Source organism: Prionailurus viverrinus, chromosome C2, assembly GCF_022837055.1.
Source record: "Prionailurus viverrinus isolate Anna chromosome C2, UM_Priviv_1.0, whole genome shotgun sequence".
Lineage (NCBI taxonomy): Eukaryota > Metazoa > Chordata > Mammalia > Carnivora > Felidae > Prionailurus > Prionailurus viverrinus.
In genome coordinates this window covers 26489347-26497553 of record NC_062569.1, presented here as the reverse complement: position 1 = coordinate 26497553, position 8207 = coordinate 26489347, and the positions used below count along the sequence as shown (strand labels likewise).

At 41.2% G+C, this 8207-nt stretch overlaps 1 pseudogene; it reads left to right on the top strand.

Annotated features, from left to right (window-relative positions):
• Positions 1–3076: 3076 nt before the first annotated feature.
• LOC125174421 (nuclear fragile X mental retardation-interacting protein 2-like) lies at positions 3077–7672 on the top strand (annotated as a pseudogene).
• Positions 7673–8207: the final 535 nt, after the last annotated feature.

The window sequence follows — 8207 nt, the reverse complement described above, 5'->3', positions numbered from 1 at the left end:
AAGTCCCTTCTTCCCCCCCACCATCTCCCCTGGGAGTTCTCCTTGACCATTCCCTTATAGGATGCTCCATTTCTCTACGCTCCCCCCTCCAACCCCAACACCTCCCCCATTTTATTGGGCTTTTCTTTCTGAAGTGGAAACCACAACCTACCACAGATATTAAATAAGAAGCCCTCAACGAGTGGAAGCCTTTATCCTATTTTTATCTCACAATTTTATTCACTATTGAAGTTCTTAGGTTTTGCTCGGCTTAGCTAAATCGAGTACACATGGCATCTTTCCAACTTTGCAACCATAGGCACTGATGTTAAACCACTAATTCCTCCAGCACCAGCACCAGGAAAACAGGAAGGTTCCAATACATGTATGTGGTACATTACATGTATCTGGGCTTCTTGAGGACGCAGTTCCCAAGAGAGTAAGTTGAGGCCGATCCACAGAGGACCACAACCCAAAGGATAAGAGCCAGAAGAGATTGGGGATACTCATTAATTGATGATCAAAGCCAGAGATGGGGCTGAATGGAAAGACAACAGGCCCACAAATGGAATGTTGCAGGACTCCAGGTCCCAGACATGTCACCCCTTTGTCCCATGTCTTATTAGCATTTCCGTAGAGAGGATACAACATGGAAGAGGTAAAATACCATCCAGTCTTTCTCAACCTGAACCAGAGAAGACATATTTATTTGCATGTCTGTTTCCCAAAATCTCCCAAGAGTGATACATAATCAGTGCAATTCTAGATACAAAGGGAAGAAGTTAATTCAGAGCATGCAAAGGATGCGTTAGGTCAGTGGTTTGCAATATTAGTGAGTATCAACCCTCCCCCCACCAAGGGCTTGTTAAAACACAGACTGCTGGACCCCACCTCCAGAGTTTCTGATTCAGAAGGTATAGGGTGGAGCCTGAAAATGTGCATTTCTAATAAGCTCCTGCGCATCAGTCTGCTACTAGTCTGGGAGCACACTTGGTGAACCACCACCTTATTAGGGAATAATTCCCTTGGAGAATTCTGGTTGCTGAAGGTCTCACTGGATTAAGTCGTATGTAGTTTCTCTTCAATGTATATCAGTGTTCTGACTCATGATTTTAGTGCCGTCCTTCCTACAGTGAAGGTTCTATGACATTTAGAAGCCATCAGGAAATATTAGCAGTATGTAGACCTTGCCATTGGAATTGATTTTTAATTCTTTCCTCCAAAGTGCACTTATCAAACTTAACACCATAATAGCAGACTAGATGGTTCACAACTGAAAATAAAGTGGCTTTGAAATATAACCAAACTTGGGATATTACACTACACAGGTATACTGATTATTCAATCAATTTTAATTAACCTCCAATAATGTACTTGGGACACATCAGATGCCACAACACAAATGCATAGGACACATTTTCTACACAATCCAGCAGGAAAAAGAGATGAGGAGTATACAAATACCTCCATCAGTGAAGTAACATTTTAATGGCACTAACCCAAAGGCTATATGAGTTTTTAAAGTAAAAAACAAATACAAAAAAAATTTTTTTTAAGTCTCTCTAGTGCATAAAAAAAGAAAGAGATTTCCCACCTCCCTTTTCTTAGAGCATTTACCTTAGAAAATTTGTATTTGTAAATTCTTTGACTGCCTTTTTGAGATATATGTAAATCTTCTAAAAAGCTAAATAAGCCTCATGACAATTTTACAACCCAGAAATGTTTTCCTCAAGGATTTGGGAGCTGTCTCTTTAAAGTGTAATGAACGAACATAGCGTCTCTAGCTTCCAGTTTCCATGGTAGGGTAGGATCCTAACTTTCGCAGGGCACCTGGCTTCAAGATGCAAAGCTTGGCATGCAAAGCATGTCCTACTATTTTTCCTTTGGATAAAGGCAGTTGCAAACACCCAATTATCAGATGAATTCAGCATGAACCGTGTGTGACAAAAGGTGCTGTCAGGTCTTCTTCCTTGAGAACTAGTTATTTATCTCCAGAACACATGTGCGATGGGTTATACCTGCTTGGCTATACAAAAGGGTGAGGTTTCTTTCTTTCTTTGCAACCGTATGGCAGATTGCCTGTAATGCACATCGCCATCTGGTTCAATCATGCCACCGTTTTCTTTCTTTCCTCTATTTTGTGGCGAGGAATTTCTGGATCAGCAAGAGATTTATATCCTTAATTACATTTCCTCCAAAGTAACACGCTAGGGAAAAAACATTTCTGACCAGGTAAATGGCAGATGGGAGAAAGTCTCCTAAGGGAGAGGCCCAGAAGGTGGGGTAGGATGTTGACTGAAGAGAGAAGGGGGCGTTTCAGACAGAACACATGACCCAAGCAAGGGCTCAAGTGGTACAATGCAAAGATGTTCAAGGAAAGGTGGAGAAATCAACTTAGCTAGAGTGAGGGACGGCTCACCTGAGAAGCAGACTTAGAAGAGAGGGTCCTGAATACCACGCCAAAGCATCTGTTTTGTCTCAGAGCTTGTAATCAAAGCATACATGATTAACAGGGCTCCCCCAAAGCAGACAAATATCAAGTGAAGGTAAATGACTCAATACAAACTTCACCCAAACCAAAGAAGACTATTTTTCAGTGGAAATAGCCCACCCTTGGAATTTCATTTAGAAAGCTGAAGAATCTTTAAGGTCCCATTTATCAATGTCTCAATCCTAATAATTTAATCAACAAATTTTTACATAATATCCACTTTGTACTAGGTACTGAGCTAAGCACTGAAGATTTGGAAATAAATAAAAGAGAAATGGTTTCTGTCTTCAGAGAGCTTATAGACTATTGGGTAGGTACAAATGTAATACTTACATTTATTAATCTCTTTGCTATGTTAGGCATTGTGCTAGGCATTTAACCCAATTGCCAAAGCAAGCATTATTGTACTCACTTCACAGATGCAGAAACAGCCTCAGAGAGTATACAGTGCTCAAACTGACGTAGTCTGAAATGCAAGGTAAAATTATAAATGCAGTTCTTTTGAGTTCAGCCACCACCCTCTGTATTGCAAGTTATGAAAGCACACATTCCTGCCTTGTTCGTATCCTCAGCAGGAAATAAGTCCGTCCTTCTTTATTATGCATGATGTCGGCTGTAGGTTTTTTGTAGATGTCCTTTATCAGTTTGAGGATATTTCCTTCCTATTTCTAGTTCACTGAACATTTATATCATTCAAGAATGTTGAATTTTGTCAAGTGCTTCTTAATCATCTATTAAAACGATCATATGACTTTCCTAGTGTATTCTGTTAATATAGTGATTTACACTGATTCATTGCAAATGTTAAATCAACCTTACATTCCTAGGATGAGCTCTAATTAGTCGTGATGTATCTTCCCTCTTGCTATCTCTTTTTACTAAAGTACAATTGACGTATGTGATCAGGTATACCATATAATGATTAAATATTTGTATATATTGCAAAATTATTACCACAATAAGCACATACATAGTTGCAAAACTGTTTTTTCTTCTGATGAAAACTTTTAAGATCTCCTCTCATACCAACTTACAAGTATGCAATACAGTATTATTAACCATAACCACCATGCTGTAGATTACATCCCCATGACTCAGATATTTTATTACTGAAAATTTATACCTTTTGACCCCCTTCACCTATTTGCTAATACTTTGTTAATGATTTTTATATCTATAATTATGAAAAATATTGATCTATGGTTTTCTTGTAATTTCTTTGAATGTTTTGATATAAAGGTAATGCTAGCATTAGGATAAGTTGTGCAGTGGTCACTTCTATTTTCTAAAAAAAGTTTGTATACATTTTTTCTTCATTAAATTTTTCATAGGCTTTGCCACTGTAACCATCAGGACCTAGAGTTATCTCAGAAAGATAGTTTTAGATAATAAATTCAATCTTTAATACATACACTAGAACTATTGAGACTTTTTTTCCTGTGCCATTTTTTGGTAAGGTGTATTTTCCAATAAATTTGTCCATTTTGTCAAAAAAATTTTTAACGTGTTGGCAATAAAATTGTTCATAAAATTTCCTTATTATACTTTTAATTTTTGAAGGATCTGTAGTTGATAATCTCTCATTCCTGCTATTGGTGATTTGTATTCTCTCCTTTTTAAAAAAAAAATGTTTTATTTATTTTTGAAAGAAAGAGAGTAAGCAGGGGAGGGGGAGAGAGAGAGGAACAGAGGATCTGAAGCAGGTTCTGCATGGAGAGTGCAGAACCCGATGGGGGGCTTGAGATCATGACCTGGGCTGAAGTCCAATGCTCAACCAACTGAGCCACCCAGGCACCCGTCTCTCCTTTTTTTTCTTCATCAGTCTTAACTAAAAGTTTGTCAGTTTCATTGATCTCTTCAAAGAGCCAGCTTTTAGATTTCATTTTCTCTATTGTCTGTTCTCTTTCAAGGACTTATTCTCTTCCCTTTATAATTTCCTTCCTTCTACTTAACTTTGTTTTTACTCTGCTCTTCTTTTCTTACTTTCTTAATGTGGGATCTTAGTCCTTGATTTTAAATATTTCTTCTTTTCTAATATAAGCATATAAATCCATAGATTCTTTCAATAGACTGCTTTCTCTCTCTGCCTCCTATAAGCTTTGGTATGTTGTATTCATTGCCATTCAGTTCAAAATATTTTTCCTTTTTTTTTTAGTGTTTATTTATTTTTGAGAGAGAGGAAGAGAGAGGCCACAAGCAGGGGAGGGGCAGAGAGAGACAGACACAAAATTAGAAGCAGGCTCCAGGCCTGTCAGCTGTCAGCACAGAGCCCGACGTGGGGCTCGAACTCATGAACCATGAGATCGTGACCTGAGATCATGATTGGACACTTAACTGACTGAGCCACCCAAGTGCCCCGTCAAAATATTTTCTAATTTCCTTTGTGTCTTTGGCCCATGAATCATTTAGAAATATGCTATTTCATTTCTAGATATTCATGGTTTTTCTGGATCTCTTTTTTTAAGTTTATTTATTATTTTTTTTGAGGGGGGGGGGAGGGGCAGAGAGGGAGAGAGAGAGGATTCCAAGCAGACTGTCAGCACGGAGCCCGGTGCGGGGCTGGAACTCCCGAACCATGAGATCGTGACCTGAGCTGAAATCAAGAGCCAGACACTTAACCGACTGAGCCACCCAAGTGCCCCTAGATCTCTTTGGGTAATCAATTTCCATTTAATTCTATTATAGTCAGAGAATACAGTCTGTATGCTTTAAGTCCTGTTAAATTTATCGAGAGGTGTTTTGTGGCCCAGCATGCGGTCTATGTCAGTGAATACACCGTGTGCACTTATACAGAATGCATATTCTACACTTGTTGGATGTAGTGTTCTACAAATATCCATTACACCAAAGTGGTCAACGGTGTCGGTCAGATATTCTGTGGCTTTCCTGCATGTTTTTTGTCTGGTCGTTCTTTCAATTGCTGGAAGAGAAGTGTTACATGTACAATGCGGTGATTGCAGGATTATCCATTTCTTCCCTTTCTTCCGTCAGCGTTTGCTACGTGTATTCTGAGATTCTATCATTAAAGGCTAACAGATTTATAATTGTTACGTCTTTCTGACGAACTGTGCCTTTTATCCTTAAGAAACATCCTGCTCAGATCCTGAGGGCGCTGCAGCCCGCAGCCTCAGCCAGGGAGTCCCGGCCGCTTTCAGTGGAGAAGCCTGGCCAGCCACAGCCTCAGCACCATCACCCCCGGCAGCAGCTGCAGCCACATCACCACCACCATTATTTCTACAACCGGAACCACAGCCACCACCAGCATCACCATCACCATCACCAGTGCCCGCAGCATGGAGCCAAGGGCAGCCCCAAGGCCCAGCCCAAGGTGTTGCAACATGAGCACAAACACTCCCTCCAGCAGCACCAGGAGACGCCGAAGAAGGAAACAGGCTATGGTAAACTAAATGGTAATGCCGGAGAAAGAGACATATCTTTAAAGAGCCTGGGTTCTGATGGAGCTACCAACCCTATTTCCATTACCGGTCCTCAATGGCAACCCACAGATCGCAGACACTAATCTGAAGCAGACTGTAAAGGCTGGCACCTTTGGGAAAGCAGGATTGAAAACCAGGAATTTCATTCGGAACAGTACGGACAAAAAGAATGGGAAGTCTTAGGAAAAGAAATCTGGAGAGAACCAGTCTGCAGAGAAGACTGATACTGTAGCAATTCGAAATGGCATTGTGACAAATAATTCTGGCTATATTACTAGTGGTTATATGGGCAAAGGGGCGGATAATGATGGTAGTGAGATCTGAGAGCGGATGTACTACTCTTAAAAAAAAGGAAAGCTGGGGCAATAGTGCCCAGGGATGTGAAAGCCTTCACTGAGGGCAGGACAAAATAAGGCAACAAGAGACCAGGGCGCCAACCTTAAAACAGGGACTCGAAACTTTCAGGCCTGACGACAGTGAACAAAAGGGAAATCGAGTAGATGGTTCAAAGCCCATTTGGAAGTACGAAACTGGGCCCGGAGGAACAAATCGAGGAAAACCTGCTGTGGGTGATATGCTGCGGAAAAGCTCTGATATTAAACCCGGCGTGAGCGGCAAAAAGTTTGATCATCGGCCCTAAGGAAAGCATCCTTCTGCTGTTACCTCCAAAGAGGACTCTTGGACCCTATTCATACCACCCCCCGTTTTTGCAGTGGACAATAGCAGTGCTTAAAATAGTTCCTAAAGTAAGTTATGCAAAGCAAAGTGAAGGAAAACCTCAACAAAACTGTACAGAACTCTTCTGCGTCACCATCTTCTTCCTCCTCTTCGTCACCGGCTGGGGAAACTCAGACCCAGTCTTCAAGCCCATATCCCAGGTCCCTGTGTCAGTGCTGAAATCTGTTACTTCGGCCAACTTTTCTAATGGGCCTGTTTCAGCAGGGACTGATGCAAGCGTGTATTCTCCAGGGAGCCAACCACTGTTAACTCCTGCTGCTAATACTCTAACACCCATCTCTTCTGGGACTGCTTCAGTTCTCCGGGACATGAGTTCGACTTCAGCGGCTGTTGAACAAATGAAATCTAGCCTTTTCATCTATCCTTCAGATATGCAAACAGTGCTGTTGAGCACAGCACAAGTGGATCTGCCCTCTCAGACAGATCAGCAAAACCTGGGGGCTATCTTCCAGAATCAGTGGGGTTTATCAATTATAAATGATCCCAGTGCTGGCCCTGAGACTTGGGAAGTTATTGGGAAGTCATCAGATCATAAAGTGATGGAGGTGGCATTTCAAGGGGAATATCTGCCAGGATAATCCCTCAGGAACTGAGCATCCCATGTTTCCCAAGGCTTATGAGCTGGAAAAACGGATTAGTCCCCAAATTCTGGGTAGCATTCGAAAATCTGGGACTACCAAAGAGAGTGGAGCCTTATCCTTGGAACCCAGTCATATGGGTGGCCTGCAAAACTCAGACACCAGTGGTCAAGGTGCTTTAGTGTTTTTCTCAAAGGACTACGAGATGGAAAATCAAAATCCTCTGGTGTCTCCTACAAACACTTTGTTAGGCTCCACCAAAGAACAGAGATACCAGAGAGGTCTAGAAACAAATGATAGCTGGGGTTCTTTTGACCTGAGGGCTGCTATTGTCTATCACACTAAAGAAATGGAATCTGTTTGGAATCTGCAGAGGCAAGAGCCTAAAAGGATGATCACTTACAATGAAGCCATGGATAGTCCAGATCAATGAAGGCCCAGACTGCCTATTTGTAACCTTTCTGCAAGATTAGAGCCACCGTTCATGGGCGGGTTTGCGGGGGGAGGGGCATAGGCTTTTCTGCTCCTAGATCTTCAACGCAGCAGAGGAACCATAAGTAGAATCACAGGATAATACACACAAATATATATATATATATATATATATACACACACACACACACACATATGGTTATTTTTTAAAAAGGCAACTGAAAGTAATTAGACTTCTTAAGGAATCAACATTTATTTCAAGAGACTACACATGGTTATTTAATCTCCAGTACTGAATAGTTTCTGTTTTCTTTTTCCTTTTGTTAGTTTTTTTTTTTTTTTTTTTTAAAAATTTTTTTTTTTTTCAATGTTTATTTTTTTGGGACAGAGAGAGACAGAGCATGAACGGGGGAGGGGCAGAGAGAGAGGGAGACACAGAATCGGAAACAGGCTCCAGGCTCTGAGCCATCAGCCCAGAGCCTGATGCGGGGCTCGAACTCACGGACCGCGAGATCGTGACCTGGCTGAAGTCGGACGCTTAACCGACTGCGC